The 21,173-nt window shown below is 40.2% G+C and overlaps 1 long non-coding RNA gene across 1 annotated transcript; it reads left to right on the top strand.

Annotated features, from left to right (window-relative positions):
* Positions 1-15,378: 15,378 nt before the first annotated feature.
* LOC120914460 lies at positions 15,379-16,501 on the top strand. Its single transcript, XR_005743680.1, has 3 exons — positions 15,379-15,514; positions 15,679-16,097; positions 16,337-16,501. It is a non-coding gene; the product is annotated as an uncharacterized LOC120914460 (long non-coding RNA).
* The last annotated feature ends 4,672 nt before the right edge of the window (positions 16,502-21,173 follow it).

The following is a 21,173-nucleotide window of genomic DNA, read 5'->3' as shown; positions in this document are numbered from 1 at the left end:
CAGCCTAGCACGTGGTGTCCTTTATCTCCTGAAGGATGTATCCTGCGGTCCCACTCACTGCAGTGAACACAATATTTATTTATTTTTTTTACGATCTCTTACAGCTGGCAAGTAGCTGCAGTGTACATACGTATGTTTTTTGACAGCCCAATTTATGTTTTTTATGACTCAAACTGTTGCTGCTTATAACATACTAACTCCAGTGGATTATAAATTGTGATAAAATCGTCACTGTAATACAAAATCACTGTGTGGACATACATCAGAGTTCTAAGTGCTTTCATTGAGGTTTTCTGATACTATTTTCTCTAATTTCAAGTTTTATTCTGTGTTGAGCCCCAATGAATGGGGAGTGTTGTTGCCCCGAAACACATTGGCTGTTTTTATGTGACTTTTTTTTTTACTAACAATTAAAATGATCTTGGATTCTTTCATCCAGTTTTTGTCTGGTTCTCCTTTCTGTATTTTTGGGGCTGTGTAGTTTGGAGATCCTGCAGAGACTTGGGTGTGATGGGATCTCCAACCCTGTGTCTGGGTCTTGTGGACAGCCAGCAGGGTGTGTGTTCAGGTGCACACAATCAATATAATAAGGGGCTGGTAGGAGCAGAAGGTAGAGGATGGTGGAGAGTGAACAGCTTGTTTTTGCTGTGTGTAGACAGACCTGCGTCTGGAAAGCAGTCTGCCATGTAAGGCACTGCATCCCATGTAAAGGGGGGATTATTTGCCCAGGGACTGAGAAAGGCTGGCCAGCCTTGAGAGTCAGGGAGCCAGTGAGTCCAGGGGGCTAAAAAGAATTTTCTATTTGAAAGCAAGCAGAGGAACTACTGACAATAGAGCCAGGTGGCTTGGTATGCTTTTCATTTGTGTGCTGAATGAAGTTTAAACCTCCTGGGTGGGAATCCTGATTGGACATTTTGCTTTTGTTTTTCTGTTTCCATAAACGTGGGCTACTAGGCCCTTAACTAGAACGCCTGTCTGATATGGACTCCCTGCATAAAAACGCATCTATTCACTTGAGCTTAACAACCCCCAATGTCACTATATATATGTATACGTACACACACACACAGTATATGAGTCCTTTCACTGCTTGTCTTTCTAAGTTGCCTAAATGTATTACATAGCTAAAAATGTATAGCACTGATACTGTATAAGGGCATAAAAATACAAATGAATAAAAAAACAAGTAAAAATTGCAAAATGAAAATGTAAAGTGAACTAAGCGTTGACTAATAAAGCTATGAATGTGCTTCTATGCCAAACTAGCAAGATCTCGGTGTACATTCGGCATTTAACAAAAAAGTGTGTTCCATTGTTGAGCCATAATCAAATGCAAATCCGCTAAGCATTTACTGCATCTGCATGTAGGTATCGGACATTCTTCCTTTACATGGACTCTATTTTTTAGATCCAGTATGTTTTTCAGTTTTTTTTTTTTTTCCCATTTACATTTATTTAATTCAGACATTTCCATGTGTGCTCAACTTGCAATATATTAAACCTACTTGCTTAATCAATTTGAAACATGCTTGCAATGCAATGACATACTTGCAATAGGTGTGCTTTTTTCATGCACACTCTGAAACGGGTAAAAAAAATGGATATTACCTAGCTGAATAACTCTGGTGAATTTCTGCAACTGATCAACAGTTCCATAAATGTTGGGCAGCAAGAATTTTGCACAATCAGTCCCCCTGTGTCCTGTACTGTATTCCACTAAATAGATTTTTTCCGGTTTACTGAAAATTACTCATCTATTCTATTTTTCAACTACTCCCCAACCTCTTCTCCCTCTCTACAACTTTTTGCTACTAGAGTTGCTCTCCTTTATTTTTGTGTTCCTGGAATCTCTGGTCTCCAAAATTCTGTGCAACTATTGCTGTACTATCTGTGCTACACACACACAGTACAAACACGACCGCACTTTCTGTGGAAGACCAGGAGCATATATTCCCTTGAATTATGTACCCTGTACATGATGGTTACCACCTATTTTGCTAAAGTACAATTGTTATTAGTCTCACCAAACATAAGAATTCAATACATGTAATTATGGCTCATGTATTATGACTATTGCATTAAATGCTGCAAAATGTTTTGATTGGTGACACTTTTGACCAGATATATCACCGTCTGAACAATATTGCTGGCTTCTTGTCTGAATAGAAAAGAAAAGCTTTACAAAGTAATCCTGTAAGCAGATTATTTTGTAGTAATAAAGATTTATTGGCAACTTAAAGTTTTCATACGGTATGAAAGAATAAAAAATGTAATTTGAGTAAGCATACATTTTTGGGAAAAAAGATAAGCTTTGATTATATATTTCAATGTACAAGTAAATTACAAAAAACATGGAAATAAATACATTTGTTATATACAAAGTTTCTTTGCAGGAATATCGATCTGATTTTTCTTTTGTGTTGTATAACCCAAAGTGCACTCTAAGTGAATTCTATTTTGCGTATTTTAAATGGACATTCAGAAAGTACTGGTACCCGTCTGTGGATTGGCAAGGCATGTTAAATGTATTAACTCTCACCTTCCCAGGTTGGAAAGAGCTATGAATCCACTAAATTCATTGCTTGCCCTATGTGTGCAGGCAAGATGCCATTTTGGTGCATATTGCTACCATTCTATAAAAATGTAAAAAATAATTATGTACAGAAATGTATGAACCTTTTCAATGTATTAAGCATATACAGTATATTTATACACACATACAATATATATCCATATATATTTGTTCAATTCCCAGAGATATTCAGTTCTGGTATCACCCATGCATGTTTGCAGAATTCCTATTGCGTTATATAAATAAACAAGATGGGCAAAAGGCTTTTTGGCTACTATTTTGCACAGTGCTGCATTAAACATACATTGAACACATTTTCTAGACATACTGTAGTATTAAAGACTATGACCTCTATGCCCAAAGCGGAACTCCTAATGCAGGTGTCCTGATATATGTGGTGAAGACTCAGTAGTTGTTGGCATACATTCAATCCTTCTTTAACACTTTTTAGTGTGGGTGGGTGGGGGCTTGAAACCATACCCAGTCTACATTTTTGGGGGTTTAGATAGCGAACCATTGGAGGCTTTGTTGGGTTTAAAATGTTTGTTTTCCTATAGTGAAGATGTCTCTTCCTTTTCTGTTTGACATTCTTCACTTGAACAGGATGTGAGGGCCAGTCTTTCCCTCGGGGATGCAGCCAAAAATCTAAACAGAAGCTCTTTCCCGCAGTACTAGAAATGTGTTTCTATCGCTTCCTGTGTCTTTGCTAAAGGGAACTTCACTCCCTTCCAGTCCAACACAAATCAAATAGAAAACCTCCCTCACTGTGAACATAGGCGACAAAGAAAGTACCGTATTTATTGGGGTATAGCGCGCTCCCGCGTATAGCACGCACCCCTAAAGTTGCAGTGGATTCCTGTGGAAAAAAGTGTTTTTGTACTTACAGTTTTGGTGTCTTGTGCGGCGGCCTCGTCGGGTCCGGCGTCCGTCTGCGGCTATGGGTGTCCTCTTCGTCGGGTGCGGCGTCCTCCCCGCTTGTTTCCCGCGCCGAGTTTGAATACTGCGCCGACATATACAGAGCGCAGTACACTCGTGTATTGTCGGGCAGATGTACATCCAGGACGTGAGCGCGGAAGGAGCCGAGACTGCCCGACTATACCCGAGTGTACTATTCAAACTCGGCGCGGGTATTGGCGTATACCGCGCACCCACGATTTTGCCCTGATTTTCAGGGCAAAAAAGTGTGCAGCATACGCCGATAAATACGGTATGTTCTAACCAGTGGCGACTGCTCCTTATGAGGCGCAGGAGCGCTACCTCCCTTATCCATGCGCCCGGCCCCTAATCTACAGTACAGACCAAAAGTTTGGACACACCTTCTCATTCAAAGAGTTTTCTTTATTTTCATGACTATGAAAATTGTAGATTCACACTGAAGGCATCAAAACTATGAATTAACACATGTGGAATTATATTTTCAGTTGTTTCACACTTTATGTATATTTCATATTTTAGGTTCTTCAAAGTAGCCACCTTTTGCTTTGATTACTGCTTGGCACACTCTTGGCATTCTCTTGATGAGCTTCAAGAGGTAGTCACCTGGCGCAGCACCCCATCACTCTCCTTCTTGGTCAAATAGCCCTTACACTGCCTGGAGGTGTGATTGGGGTCATTGTCCTGTTGAAAAATAAATGATGGTCCAACTAAACGCAAACCGGATGGAATAGCATGCCGCTGCAAGATGCTGTGGTAGCCATGCTGGTTCAAAATGCCTTCAATTTTGAATAAATCCCCAACAGTGTCACCAGCAAAGCACCCCCACACCATCACACCTCCTCCTCCATGCTTCACGGTGGGAAACAGGCATGTAGAGTCCATCCGTTCACCTTTTCTGCGTCGCACAAAGACATGGGGGTTGGAACCAAAGATCTCAAGTTTGGACTCATCAGGCCAAAGCACAGATTTCCACTGGTCTAATGTCCATTCTTCGTGTTCTTTAGCCCAAACAAGTCTCTTCTGCTTGTTGCCTTTCTTTAGCAGTGGTTTCCTAGCAGATATTCTACCATGAAGGCCTGATTCACACAGTCTCCTCTTAACAGTTCTAGAGATGTGTCTGCTGCAAAAGGTGGCTACTTTGAAGAACCTAGAATATGAAATATATTTTCAGTTGTTTCAAACTTTTATTGTTATGTATAATTCCACATGTGTTAATTCATAGTTTTGATGCCTTCAGTGTGAATCTACAATTTTCATAGTCATGAAAATAAAGAAAACTCTTTGAATGAGAAGGTGTGTCCAAACTTTTGGTCTGTACTGTACATGCAGGGTGTCAGATACATGGATTCCAATGGGTGTATTTTTTTTTTTTAAACACATGTTTAGAGCCTGAGACTAATTGTTGAAACAAAGGGTGGGCTTGGGGCACAGAGCACTGTGACCCGAGCCCACCAAGTTGTCTGACAATAGAGAATTAATATTTGCTATTGTCTTCCTGCTTGTCCTCCCAGGCAATCAGGAAACAGGAGGAGCACAATTTGGCAAGAGGAGAAGCGATCGATTTGACCGGGCAGGGGAGAGGATTTACAGGATTTAGGAGTTGGCCACCCAGAGAGATTTCTCAGTGCTCTGTGTACCACCCGGGGGGTGGTTTGTTTGCTGCCCCCCTCTGGCTGGAGCACCAGCCGTCACTGGTTATAACTATATTTCACTATATATAAAATGAAAAAAAAATGTTTGGCTGGAGTTGGGCTTTATTCTATTTATTTTTCTGTACGCTCTCTATCTTAAGAACAAGACATTTACACATAGTCTACAGCTTTGCTACAAAATAGTCAGTGGTCAGCTAAGCAACTTTAAGGTTACCTTTATATCCTTCTACAAAACCTTGTTTAAGCTATTTTAGCACAGAGCAGCAAAATATTTACTACACACACACACATAAACATTTGAGGGGAACCCCACACCAAAAAAAAGTTTCCCCCAAAACCTATACCAGGCCCTTATCTGAGCATGGGGCCAAGGGCCTCTTCCTCAATAAATAAAGCTAGGGGTGCAGTGCATATGTCTAGTAAAATTAACAGATTAAGTTATTTTTTTTTTTTTATCGTCTATTGGTTCATTTACCACAGCATATTGGAAAATGAAGCATAATGATCTTAATGTTCTTGACAATAACATGTATATTGAATAAAGCATGTAGCATTATCAAACTTGTTTGTTTACCTAGCATAGGGAGTATAATCCCCGGTTATGTTGCAGTGCAAAACGAGCAGATGTTTTCTCTGTAATGTGATTACACTAATTTGGTAAAGAGGCAAGTAATGAATGATTTTGTTTACTGAACTGTAGCTGCAAGTGACTCAAAAGTCTGTGTTGGATTGTTAGTATGGGCCACTGTTTTTTTTTTTTTTTCTCTTTCTTTTATAAGGCTTAAGCTGGCAATACTGTATAAAATTCATTTAGTGGTTGGCCAATCTTACCTGGCATTCAATTTATGGAGCCGGCTGGAAAATGATTGGCTGAACAGTAGCTGCATCAGATAATGCAGCCAGATAATACAGCCACTGTTTGGGTGGTCAGACAACAATGGCAGTCCTTATTATAGACACTTTTACCACTATAACCTTGTGTGTGATAATATTGACCTTCAATCTGTGGTACCCTGCAGTCGGAGGAGCAAACAAAATAGTTTTCTGTCAAAATAGATAGGTTGCAGCAAGCGATTCATAGAAATATGAAATGGAGAAGCTGTTCTATCAGAACATTTCACACATGATGTGTATGAGGTATGTATATAAGAGTTAGAAATGAATCCTACAATGAATAATTATTGAACTCCGGGAACAAAAATGTCACCAGCAGACCTCTGACCTTTGGTGCAAATTCCAATCTTTTATTTGGAAATCACTGTGCAGTTCAGTGTTAAAACCACACAGCACCTCTTCATCAGGCATGTGTTAAAGGGGTCCTATGTGGCTGAGAAACATTGCACTGTGTTGCCATTTCTTGGTAAAAGATTGAACTTGGAAACAAAGATCCAAGGGGTGCTGGCAGCATATTTCTTCTATGTTTTTATAGCAATACTTGGCAGTTACTGCAGCACCCTAAACCTACATGGTCAAATTTGGTTTGGTGTGTATACTGGTTTTAAGAGTAAAGTGAAATGAACTTTGGCTGCAGTGATTCATTATTTTTATTTTTTTTTCTGGAAAAATACATATATATTCTTTGTATCCCAATGCATGACATTCTAGTTTCAAAACACAAACATGAGAGCACCACCCTGTGGAAGATGTTTTTTTTTTTTTCAGTTTAGTGGTAAAAACCACTAAAAAAAGGTATTTCTTTTCATATTGCATGTATAGCCAAAGTTTATTTTCTTTCTTTGCGTAGGGAACTATTGGAACCACTGTAAATTTTTATGGTCTGTGTCACCATTGCAGGAAAGACAAAATGTTATGGGGATTGCAACATTGTACAGTTGTCCCCAGAACATTAGGGGGGTAAATGTTTTGATGCAGATATTTGTTCAGTAGCAACTAAGGGAAGGATTCCCATAACTCTGAGATATTTTCTTTCACTTCCTCCTAGGATTCTAGGACAGGAAGACAACAACTTAGAATGGATGACTAGGGGAAGTAAAGCTAATGCCTAGAATCTTATTAAATAAACCTATCCAGAAAAATGGAAAAGGAGGCTGCCATCTTTCGGAAGTTGCTTGATGCCAAGCTGCCACCATCTAATTTACATAATGAGTTACTGACCTGAAATAAGCATACAGAAAGGAAAGTCAGAAATTTTTATTTTCTCTTGTTGGTCAGTGAGTTAAAGAGGAAGTTCACCCTCCCAATGAAAATTTGAAATAAAAGTTTCATTCTTCTTCCCACTTACCTTTTTAGCTCTTTTTTTCTTCTGTAATAATATGCAAGCCTAGCATCAGCATTGTCCTCTTCTGCCTGTCCTCTCCCCTGCTGTCCTACTACAGGTCCCGTCTTACGTTTCCAATCTTCCTTGTTTGCATGAAGGGGAGCCTGCTGTCTCTTTCTGCTTCCTGCAGCCAGTCCCACAATGTTGTGGTGCCAGATCTTCCATATGGACAGACAGATCTTAGCTGGCGGCTATAGCTGCCAGCATTAATCATTGTGTTCTCTGGCAGGGAAACCTTCTGCTGTCAGAATACAATAGTGTAGCGGGATAGATTACCCCATCAACACCGACTGTGTTTATGGGGGAATTGAGCAATTTTCTTTCCTTCAACCTGTGATTGAAGGAAAGAAAACTGCATAATCTATGGGCAGCCTTTGGGTGTTTGGACAGCAACATTGCCAATCTGGTGAGAAAGTAGTGATGGGAGAACTAGCAAGTTTAGAATAAATTGACTAACAAATTAAAACCAAACTCCTGCTTTCACAGTAACAGACTTTTATGTTACCTATTAGGAAGTAATATATGAAAAAAAAAGCTGACCTCTGTCAGTGGTAAATGGTGTATCTCAATCCTTGAACTGCTACTTTTGCTGGACAGTGATATATGTTAAAGAAAATTGAAAAGTAACAGACCTCCTTGCAGGATCACCAGATGAAAGTAAAGGAAAAAAGGCTAAAAAGGAAAATAAATGCAGCTGACCACATCAAAGGTCTAGTAAGCTACACTGGGGTCCATTTTCAGAACCAGATCGCATGTGGTATTTAGGTGTTTTCTCATACACTGCAAGCGATCCTGAAAATGTAATTTCACTATTGCTTTATGCAGTATTTACTGCAGAAAGAAAAAGCACTCGGTAAATACCAAATAAAACCGGAATGAAAGCCTGTCCCAAAAGGAAAAAATATGCCAATAGGTAGTGGTCCCATCATGCCATATATAGGGAGCGCCCCTCATGTTGAGGGTATGTGGCTTGGTATGGTTCACTCACTCACCTCCCCTTTCCTGACCTGCCGGGCTGCATGCTCGGCTAAGGGCCTGGTATTTATTGGGGGGCGACCCCACAACATTTTTCTTACATTTTTCATTGACGGCATATATTATTATTTTTTTTATTACATTCAGCTGCATTCAACTTTAGGATCCCGCAGACAGCTGATGACTCCTTGGTTGTTAAGGAGCGGGTGGCCACCGTGCCCTTAACAACCATGACAGTTACTGTTTTTTAAGGACACTTGCAGCTGCCCATTCCTTAAAGAGGAAGTTAACCCTGATGTGTTTTGCTTCCTCTTTGTTCCCTGCAAACCCTGCAAAGTAAAAGCATAATGAGCTAGTATGCACCGCATATTAGCTCATTATGTGCCAGTTACCTGCAAATGAAGCCAGTGGTGTCCCTGCTGGTCACCACATCCATCTTCTGCCCTCTTCCTTCTGGGGCCACGGACTCCAGGCGGAGCCTCGTGACATCACTCCCACGCATGCGCGTGTGAGCCATCAGTCACGGCAGATACCAGTGAAGAAACGACACAGGGGTCCGTTTCTTCACAGTGCATTCTCTGATGACATAATCGGCACAGTGTACAGGAAATATCTCCTAAACTGTACACGTTTAGGAGATATTTCCACTACCTATATATAGGTAAGCCTTATTACAGGCTTACCTATTGGTAGAACTTACAAATGTGGGTTTACAACCACTTTAACAACCAGCTATTTACAGCCTGTATTAAGGACACCGGCTACTGCTCATAACTCATGCAGTATTTTAGTAGCATTTTTTTAGTGAAAGTGAAAAAACTTTTTTTGAAAAACTCTGTGCTCTATTTTACCGCATACTCAGATGAGGTAAGATACAGCTTTGTGAATGGAGCCCAATATAATGTTTGTTTTTGGGTGTAATACCGCTTTAAAATGGAACTAAACCCTCCTATCCTTTTTAGCCAAGGAAGCTGTCATATCAGCCTCTGTGATCTGACAATGCCATGATGCTGCCATGATTAGTTATGAAACAAGCCAATTGATGGTTTGACTGTTAATATAACTGTTTTTTAAAACCATAAAATCGATTAGTTCAGATTCACTTTAACTCATAAACTACAGTACAGGACATTTATATTTGCACATTTTTCTGTTGCTGCTCAATGCTTGTAAGCTGCTCTTTTCTCTTAAGAATCCTTGAGTACAGCTTTAAGTGGAGTTCACACATATGCGAATTGGAAGCGAGTTTCCCCCGAATACAATTTACTTGACAGGATGGTGCCAGTTCACACAGCTCCGGGGCATCTGTGGTTCACATTTAAAAAGAGTCCTGTGCATCTTTGGTTTCCGATTCAGGTGCAAAATCGGGTAACAATTTGGACCTTATTCGCATCTGAGTTGGTGAACAGGGACGCACTGGACCCCATGCTGTGAACCCAGCCTTAAGCATACCTCCCAACGGTCCCGGATTCCGCGGGAATTTCCCGCGATTTGCAGTAAGTCCCGCGATCAGGGCTAAATTCCCGCAGCCCAGTGCCAGAACAAGTGAGTTCGGACACTGGGCTCCACTCAGTGGGAGTATCTTCACTGCAGACAGTAAGGATTTCTGCCAGCAGGATATCCGCTTCTCTCGCATCCTTCAAACTTCTCCTTTCCCCTCAAACATCTGTATAGACACTGATTGCCAGTACCGCCGGCGTCCTGGCAACCGATGACGTGATTTGCAAGCGCGCACTGTGAGGAAACTACCTCTTGTCTTTCTCTCCCAGCTTCTCCCCCGACTCCTGGCTCCAAGCTGTAAAGGTAAGAGCGGGCTGGGACAAAGGCTAGACAGGTTCTGTGGAGGCAGAGTTTACATGTGAGAAGGAGGGGGGGGGGTGACATGGTAGCCAGTCTAGAGCAGGTCGGACTGTGCCTCCTATAACACCCCCCAGTCCTTTCGGCAGCACAAGTGATATTGCAGAGCCCTTCAGAGCTGCCCTGTGATTTCACTCACTGAGCTCTCCTGCTGGCTGCATTCACTGAAACCCCCCCCCCCCCAGTCTCGGCTCAGCCATGCCCCCTCCCCGTGTGTAGCAGAGAATGCCAGGGGTCTGCACAGTTCAGCAGGTCAGTTTACTGTGATGCATGTATGTGTGTGTGTATGTATGTGTCTTGTATACAGGAACTACAAGTCCCAGCAGTCTGTGTGTATCTGTCTTGTACTTGTAGTTCCTGTATACAAGACAGATACACACAGACTGCTAGGACTTGTAGTTCTTGTATACAAGACAGATACACACAGACTGCTGGGACTTGTAGTCCGAAAGGACTGGGGGGTGTTATAGGAGGCACAGTCCGACCTGCTCTAGACTGGCTACCATGTCACCCCCCCCCCCTCCTTCTCACATGTAAACTCTGCCTCCACAGAACCTGTCTAGCCTTTGTCCCAGCCCACTCTTACCTTTACAGCTTGGAGCCAGGAGTCGGGGGAGAAGCTGGGAGAGAGAGCCGCTCTGATAAGAGGTAGTTTCCTCACAGTGCGCGCTTGCAAATCACGTCATCGGTTGCCAGGACGCCGGCGGTACTGGCAATCAGTGTCTATACAGATGTTTGAGGGGAAAGGAGAAGTTTGAAGGATGAGAGAGAAGCGGATATCCTGGGAGAGAAGCGGATATACAGGAACTACAAGTCCCAGCAGTCTGTGTGTATCTGTCTTGTATACAAGAACTACAAGTCCCCGCAGTCTGTGTGTATCTGTCTTGCATACAAAAAATACTAGGAATACAGGGGGTATAGGGGGGTCTGGTGTTAACCAGGAGTATAGGGGGGGGTCTGGTGTTAACCAGGAGTATAGGGGGGGGTCTGGTGTTAACACCAGACCCCCTATACACCCTGTACTCATTGTTAACCCCAGCCCCCCTATACTCCTAGTTAACACCAGACCCCCCCCTATACCCCCTGTACTCCTAGTTAACACCAGACCCCCTGTACTCCTAGATAACCAAGACCCCCCCTGTACTCCTAGATAACTAGGAGTACAGGAGGTATGGTGTTTTCTAGGAGTATAGGGGGGTCTGGTTTAAACTAGGAGTATAGGGGGGTCTGGTGTTATCTAGGAATACAGGGGGTATAGGGAGGTCTGGTGTTATTTAGGAGTACAGGGGGTATAGGGGGTCTAGTGTTGTCTAGGAGTACAGGGGGTATAGGGGGGTCTGGTGTTATCAAGGAGTATAGGGGCGGTCTGGTGTTATATATCTTTTTGTGTGACTCCAGCTTGTGGCAGAGCAATCAATGTATATTGTATAGATACTAGAAAGTCCAGGTTTTGTTTTACTGTGCCTCTTTAGACCCCACCACTGTTTGGCCGCACCCACTTTTTGCTGCGGTGCGCACAGCGCGCTGCAGGTCACTATCTCCCTAAAATGTCCCTCATTCTCAAGTTCCAAAGTTGGGAGGTATGCTTAAGTGCTGTTGTTATTACTTACTGCACCTCAGAGGCTAATGTGTTTAACATTATTTTTTTTTTAAACTGTGAAGGACAATACAATAAAGTAATATTTTATCATATGCTATAAAACTGCTAAAATTTTAATTCCCTCAACCTTGTAATTGCTTTTCATCTTCTAATTTTAATGTGAACGGCGGCAGCTGCATTTCATTATAATTTATATGCACAGGAATTGCACTTCTGAAGACTGTGGCACACTACTGCTCTCAGGTATTGTAATGTTTATTACTAGTAATGATGTGAATAGGATAAAGTGAATGTTTTCTTACACCTCTCAGAAGTGAGATCTCCATTTGTATTTGTGATGGCATGATAAAGCTGAAATTTATTTTGCTACACAGCTGTACTGTATGCCTCTACTTTTAATTTTGAACCTGAAATTACCTTTTTTGACACATGCTTTTATACATGCATTTCCTTGTTTGAAACAAACATATATGCTTATATAACAACCCAATGGTGTGTGAATAACATTTTCTTTGACACATTAGAGCTCTAGCAAAGAGAATGCTCTTAAAAGACCTTTACATTAGGTTTGTCTATAAATCTTAACCAATTAGGAGAGAAGTACGAGGAAAGCTTTTTTTGACCATACTTCTCTTAGGGGTCATGGGAGTACACTTGCTTTTGCTGTCCTCTGACCCAGAGTCAGCTTATAGGCAGGCTATTGCCTACTATCGGCTAACATCACAGAGCCACTCCAGGGCATATTGTCAGGACCCACCTAGTTGTCTGACTGCTGGCTTTGGCTCTCAGTGTGTGATTAGTGCCAAAGCCAACTGCACATGCCCCCTCTCCAGTCTGGTGCTCCAGTAAGTGCTGGAGGGGCAGAGCAGAGAGCGGTGACTGACAATCGCCACTCTGAGCAGACAAGGACAAGACAAGATCAGCGGTCATGTTATGGCTCAGTTCTCAGTCTAAAGGCCTGTACACACAATCCAATTTTATGGCCATAATTGTCTGATGGTCGTGTTGTTTCAGATAATCTGACCGTGTGTATGCTCCATCAGACAATTGTTGGCTGAATTAATGACAACAAATTGGGAGGGGAGGAAGGGTAACAAACCCCGGGACTTTTAAACGGTGTCAGTGAATAAAAAATAATATAATAGATAGAAAAATATAATTTATTTGAAAAAACACATACATAAAAACGTGGAAGTAAACACAACCACACAGTATACAGATGTGCGTAGCTTCAGAGAGAGCCACGTTCATGGCTTGTACATGGAATGCCCATTGCCCAACATGTTTCGCCCCAAACGGGCCTTCATCAGGAGCTTAATACAAGGCATGCTATAACGAGAGAATAATCATGTATGGGTAAATCAATACAACATCAAGACAGTAAATAAATAACAAGCTCAATGTGTGATCAACAGTACTCAGGACAAGTACAATATGCATAGATTAGCGTTTTTTATAAAAAAAAACAAAAATACAGAAAAGGAAAATAATCACAATTAGTCTAAAATGCAAAATACATAAATACATGAAAAAGCATTATATAATCAATGCTGGACAGAGACACTCACCCAGGAAGCAGCGGATCCACAGTACGCAGCAAGAAAAAATATATATTGAAATACAATGAAGGTTAATGAAAGGAATATGGGAAATTTAAATTCCCATATATATGCCTCACACAGGATGCCTTCCAGGAATTGATCGATCCCACACAGAACCGGATGGCTGCAGTAAATAAAGCAAAAAGTATAGATATGCATAAATGCATTAGAATACTTCAATCCGCAAAAAAATGGGGTGAAGAGATTATTGATTTTTATGTCAAAATGACAATTTTTAAATGGGGCTACAGTACCTGAAGAGGTGTAACTAAAAGAGTAGAGTCATAAAATAGAGCTGACTGCAGGAAAGAGAGATCCTCAAGGCTTATCAGTCTCCATGGTCTCCTCAGACAGATAGAGCAGTCAGAACCGTCCAGCCAATCTCACTGTTTGAAAACAAACAAACAGTGAGAGTCAAAGAAGCTGCACAGAAGGATCAATATTTAAAAGTCAAGGCTAAACAAGCCAGAGTGTTGTAAGACAATCCCACAGTCTGAGAAACACTCAGAGCAAGGGAAAAGGGGTTTGAAAAAAATCAATCAACACATACCTGCAGTGGTGGAATGTAACAGAGCTGCACCTGCAGCAATAGATAGTTCCTGGGCTTGGAAAGCCCTGTCAGTGGTATCAGCCGCAGCTGAGCTTTAAATACCCCCCAAAAAGAGGGCTGGCGTCTGACATCGCCGACCAGGGGCGGGCTTAAGATTGATGTCATGTGACATCCTGCAGCCACTTAGCCGAGGGGAGGCGTGACAGGCGCACATGACACAGCCGCTGCCCGCCCCGAAGGGGCGTGCCCAGCGCTGCGTCACATGCGTCCGTCCCCAACAGGGCAGAGAAGGTGGCGCCGATGGTGCGGGCGCCATCTTGGAACCTGGAAGGATTGCCAGAACATAATGCTGGCGTCCTTAACAGCAAATGTCCCTCCTTTCTAAGGATGGGAATGAGGAAAGGGGAGGACACCGGAACCTAGAGGGAAGCAGGGATGGCACTCAGACATCATAAAGGGATCACTCGGAAGGGAGTTAGTGACCATTATTCCCTGTTGCCGAGTGCGCCCCTAGTGCCCGTACAGCCAAATGTGGAAAAGATCAAGGAGGCAGTAAAGTAGATGCGGGGCATAAAAAATAAAATAAAAATAATAATTTGAGAAAAAGGTTCTAGCTTATACACGAAATGGAAATGTTTTTAAATATTTTGAATCAGAAACTCAAAAATTAATAATAATGAAAATTAAAATAATCAAATTTAAACTGCTGCATAGATTTGGACCCGATGTCCGCAAGATTGGTGAAGATGTCCAGCAAATGATCTACCATTGGGATGTAGCAAATGACTAGTTACAGAAATACACGCTGCAGAACATACATAAATGCAAATATGAATAAACTGTGAAATCTATGCAGCAGTTTAAATTTGATTATTTTAATTTTCATTATTATTAATTTTTGAGTTTCTGATTCAAAATATTTAAAAACATTTCCATTTCGTGTATAAGCTAGAACCTTTTTCTCAAATTATCATTTTTATTTTATTTCATATGCCCCGCATCTACTTTACTGCCTCCTTGATCTTTTCCACATTTGGCTGTACGGGCACTAGGGGCGCACTCGGCAACAGGGAATAATGGTCACTAACTCCCTTCCGAGTGATCCCCTTTATGATGTCTGAGTGCCATCCCTGCTTCCCTCTAGGTTCCGGTGTCCTCCCCTTTCCTCATTCCCATCCTTAGAAAGGAGGGACATTTGCTGTTAAGGACGCCAGCATTATGTTCTGGCAATCCTTCCAGGTTCCAAGATGGCGCCCGCACCATCGGCGCCACCTTCTCTGCCCTGTTGGGGACGGACGCATGTGACGCAGCGCTGGGCAGGATGTCACATGACATCAATCTTAAGCCCGCCCCTGGTCGGCGATGTTAGACGCCAGCCCTCTTTTTGGGGGGTATTTAAAGCTCAGCTGCGGCTGATACCACTGACAGGGCTTTCCAAGCCCAGGAACTATCTATTGCTGCAGGTGCAGCTCTGTTACATTCCACCACTGCAGGTATGTGTTGATTGATTTTTTTCAAACCCCTTTTCCCTTGCTCTGAGTGTTTCTCAGACTGTGGGATTGTCTTACAACACTCTGGCTTGTTTAGCCTTGACTTTTAAATATTGATCCTTCTGTGCAGCTTCTTTGACTCTCACTGTTTGTTTGTTTTCAAACAGTGAGATTGGCTGGACGGTTCTGACTGCTCTATCTGTCTGAGGAGACCATGGAGACTGATAAGCCTTGAGGATCTCTCTTTCCTGCAGTCAGCTCTATTTTATGACTCTACTCTTTTAGTTACACCTCTTCAGGTACTGTAGCCCCATTTAAAAATTGTCATTTTGACATAAAAATCAATAATCTCTTCACCCCATTTTTTTGCGGATTGAAGTATTCTAATGCATTTATGCATATCTATACTTTTTGCTTTATTTACTGCAGCCATCCGGTTCTGTGTGGGATCGATCAATTCCTGGAAGGCATCCTGTGTGAGGCATATATATGGGAATTTAAATTTCCCATATTCCTTTCATTAACCTTCATTGTATTTCAATATATATTTTTTCTTGCTGCGTACTGTGGATCCGCTGCTTCCTGGGTGAGTGTCTCTGTCCAGCATTGATTATATAATGCTTTTTCATGTATTTATGTATTTTGCATTTTAGACTAATTGTGATTATTTTCCTTTTCTGTATTTTTGTTTTTTTTGATAAAAAACGCTAATCTATGCATATTGTACTTGTCCTGAGTAGTGTTGATCACACATTGAGCTTGTTATTTATTTACTGTCTTGATGTTGTATTGATTTACCCATACATGATTATTCTCTCGTTATAGCATGCCTTGTATTAAGCTCCTGATGAAGCCCCGTTTGGGGCGAAACATGTTGGGCAATGGGCATTCCATGTACAAGCCATGAACGTGGCTCTCTCTGAAGCTACGCACATCTGTATACTGTGTGGTTGTGTTTACTTCCACGTTTTTATGTATGTGTTTTTTCAAATAAATTATATTTTTCTATCTATTATATTATTTTTTATTCACTGACACCGTTTAAAAGTCCCGGGGTTTGTTACCCTTCCTCCCCTCCCAATTTCTTCTGTCAATATGGGATGTGGTGTCCTGATATTGATCTCCTATGCCTCACGTATCCTTTCTAACGACAACAAATGTTGGCTGTTCATGCTCACCAACTGTCTGGTAATAAATCTGTTACGTTTGATTATCCGATCGTGTGTACACAAGTCCGTCCAACTAAAATCCAAAGTACAAACACGCATGCTCAGAACCAATGCTAAACATCAGACAACAATAGCAGAAGTTGCCCAAAGGGAGGCGGTAAAGAGCTGAGAAACCACGTGGTTTGTGAATCTTCGCTGAAAATGTCGGGCCGTTTGTATGCAGAACAAGTTCATGGCCAATACCCTTCGGACCTAAATCCACAGAAAAGTCAGATGAAAGTCTGATCTTGTGTACGAGCTGCAGTATCAAAACCAATACTGTGACATAGAGGTGAGTATTTTTTTTATATATATATCCCAAACATCTCTCTAAAATAATTTCTAAGGGTCCCTTAGTGCTAATTTAGGCTGTGTCGGTGTGTTAGTCCCTATGCAGAAAATAATATATTGTGCAACGTTTTAGCCTTAAATACACTTGGATGAAGGATGAATCAAGTAATACAGCTCTGCAGATGCTCTGCTAGTTTAGGATAGACTAACTATGCAGCACAAGACAGTAGGAAAAACATACAGCCAGACTTTACATCACACATTTTTTTGTTTTTCTGGCGGTGTATACAATCATGCTACATGCAAATTAGCATTCCATTGCTACAACAGAGAAATGTTAATTAATTCAAAAACAACAAAAAAAAAAAAAACTAAAACTAAATGTCCTGTTTTATAACATTTTTACCATTTTCAACTTTGCTTTTTCCTACTCACACTATCTGAGAAACCTATTGGAATAAGTAAACTGGATTACTACTGGTCTCTGGTCTGATTGCAGAGAGATGTGTGAATGTAGAGGCCATATACAGCTTACCTACCTTTTGGATCCCTTACTCATTTATGATATATTCAGTAAATGGACAATGTTTCTGAGACTTTAGGTAAAAGCTTACTTCAGGCCTCTTGCCAGTGTTACAATTGAATCTGAGAAAGTAGGCTAACCAATTCAGAATACGTTTAATACGTTTTCTAACTGCTACTGCTGCTGCTGCTGTAGTAATCAGATAAATAATCCAATGTACCTTTTTAGCGAACAAGGAGCAGGAACATTTTTGCATATTGTCTTGCTTTACTTGCACATCTGGCTAATCCACTAGATACAGAAGAGCCCAGTGTCTATCAAAAACCTGATGTTTTGGGAGTATAGCCCATTTTTCTGGAAGCCAGATTTTTAACATTAGCCTGAAAGGCATATGGGCTATTATGAACATGGCAAGGAGCCCACATGTGGCCCTTTTGCTATAGAGATGGCAGCCCATGTGGCTAATGCACATTTATGTTTAAGAAGGTGGGAGGGAAAATACGCTTTCGTTTTAGTGAAAAAGAAAAAAGATGGACTGGCATAAGTGGATGTTTTTCATTAGGTGAAAGGAGAGCTGCGACCTGTTGATTTGTATGTGCTATCTCACATTTTTTGAGCTGCTGCAGTTTTTTTTGTTTTACGTATATCACATGCTAGTTAGGTAGCGCGGTATTCCACATTTTTTATCTACTTTGATGTTTTTCATTAGTCTATCTTTAACACTCCAGTCTCTTAGGTAATAGTCACAATCATTATTTTCCAAAAAGTGTTACAGCTGCTGCATTATGCCATTTTTCAGTAAAAGGAAATATGGGAGTTGTCATTTCTGGGCTTCTTTGAAAAAAGCTAGTTACCTAACTTGCCTGGTTCTGGCTTCAACATTTATGAGTCGCAGATCGAGGCCAAGGATTTAGCAAATAAAATATTAATTTCTTATCTATACAATGACTTGGTTCATGGGTGCAGCCTATATGATCTCCCATGAAAGGTTTCCTTTAAAATTCAGAGTGAACAAAGTTAATGTTTGCTAGTTGGTCAGTAAAGTGCAAGTTCTAGAAACCTGCATGCATTTACATAACAATACAATGAGGCTTTAAGTCGGTGGTCTCCAAACTGTGGCCAGGGGGCTGGAGGCAGCCCTTTGCTTTCCTTTACTTTGCTTTCCTTTATCCTGGCATGGGTATCAATAATAAGGGAACATTCTTGCCACTGACACTAACAATAGGGCACTAGCCCTCCCCCTATTACCAAAGATGGGGCATTGTTTACTCCCACTGGACACAGTCCGGCCTCCCTAAAATCTAAACTACAATGAACTGGCCCTTTGTTTAGAAAGTTTGGAGACCCCTGATTTAAGTGATGTAGTTTCATGATTTGTATGATCCAATATTGTATATGCCCCGTATGTTTACTCTTTGGCATTACTGCTGGTGTAAATGTCCAAAATGAAAACAAAGAACATTATCTTAAAAATAATGGTGCATTTATTGAATTAGTTAAATCTGCATCTTATTTTGGCAAAGGCTCAGTCACCCTGAGAAATGTCCCATCTGGGTCAGTAAATGTATTTAACAGGTAATTAACATTGTTAAGAGAAAAACAATTTCTTCTGCATAAGATATGGGTTGTAACAGAGGATTTCATGCAAATAATGTTGTACACAATGTTACTATGATATGCATACTTTGTTTACAGGATGCAATCTGCTGTCTGACAGCCAACATATTCTCACTCAGAAGCTATGCTTACCAGGATTGGAAGGATAGGAGAAAATGCAAACTAAAATTGAAAAGTGCTTTTCAGAAACAGTATGCATTATCTGCTTTAGGTTGAACTGTTAGAATTTTTTTCCTGGCATGTAAAGCTCAAGAATGTGGATATATAGATTTTCAGATGTTGAATGGAACAATGTAAGCCTTCCAGACACAATTGGAGATTATTTATCAAAGGCAAATATGATGTTTACTTTGCAAAGGAATTTTCACTTTCCTTAGTCAATGGGGTCATATCCAAGCTAATATACATTGTGTGTGTGTGTGTGTATATATATATATGTATGTGTGTATGTGTGTGTGTATGTATGTATGTATATATCATTTTTTTTTTCTTGAGTATTCTCTGCAAAGTGATTTTTTTACCACATTTACTAAGAAAACTTCCTTTTGAAAATTGAAATGTTCAGTAGATGGTAGTAGTTTCCTTATGTAGATGCTCCACTAGATAGTGGTCACTGCCCAATCATGCTAGTATTGTTAGGACTGGAGTGGCAGTTTAAATCTCAATAGCCATCCTTGGCCATCAAATCTCAGGAAAGAGCCAACTGGCCCCTCATGCACAGAAGCCTAGAAGCGCCATGTTCTAGGCAATCAGACATTTATTCCATTGCTCTAAATGCAGCCTATTGTTTTTAATGGGCGTGTAAATGTGTATTGCATACAAATCGGTAAAAAATAAAATTTTATGGGATAATAGTGGAGTATCTGCAGTTCACATTAACATACAAAACAAGTGTGCTTACTTTTGCATACTGATCAGCTTGTTTATAACTGTCTAACTACAACACTACAGCAAGCTTAAACTAGTGCTTCTAGCTGCTATTTTTTTTTTACTTATTTCTATGTTAAGTGTTGATTACCTAGGCTTATAGCTTAATTGAATGTGATAAATTGACACTGTAGTAGGCCTCATGAGCCAGACTGAAAACTGCATTCAAAGAAACTCATTGTATTCTTTTATTTGAATATAAATGTAGTTATACTATTAAAAAATGTAGGGGAAATAACCAGTTGTAGGTGATCCAATTGTAACTATATGCAAAACCTTTAACTTTACTCTGTTCTGCTTTTTTTTTATTTATTATTATAATGCCCCTAGTTTAAGATGACCTATAAAATCCCATGCAATTAAATTTTCTTTTTTAGTCAAACCTTTTCTAACTTGAGCTATATAACTGTTCATGTTCCATTAAGATGAGTAACAATGTGCTGTTAACTCTGTTTGATATAGTTAGTCTGACACCCGTTTGATCTAAATTATTTCCCTGGGGAAGCCAAGAAACAAACTTTAAATACTGAAAAACACTTTTACATACTGAAATTTTTTATATCCTGCTGCCAAGACTATAAAACAGCTTCTATTTAATACTTCTAAATTAAATTATATTAAGCTTAATTTTCTCAAATGGTGCTTACCTTTCATTGTCTTCTGATACATTCCTGAGATAATTAAATGGATATAAATTAAAACTAATGTTTTTTTATATTCAATACATTTTTTCATGAACGTTTTCAAACATTTGATTTCTTTAGCATTAATTATTTCTGAAGCTTCATAGGACATATAATCTGAGGTGCACAAAACCACCCCCTTCACGTTTTAAGGTGTTATCTGTTGGTTCTTGGTTCACATATAGTAGTAGGATTTTGACTGAAGAAATATTTTTTAAGACTAAGTGCAAATGTACAGCAGTACATATCCATATATAATATAAAGAATAAATAATATATTTTAGAATTAATTTTAAGTGATTTTATATATATATATATATATATATATATATATATATATATATATATATATATATATATATATATATATATATATATATATATATAGATAATGGATTTGGATTAAAAAAAAT

This window comes from Rana temporaria, chromosome 9 (assembly GCF_905171775.1).
Source record: "Rana temporaria chromosome 9, aRanTem1.1, whole genome shotgun sequence".
NCBI classification, from domain to species: Eukaryota; Metazoa; Chordata; class Amphibia; order Anura; family Ranidae; genus Rana; species Rana temporaria.
Note: the sequence above shows the minus strand (reverse complement) of the source record. Positions and strands in the feature narration are given on the sequence as shown.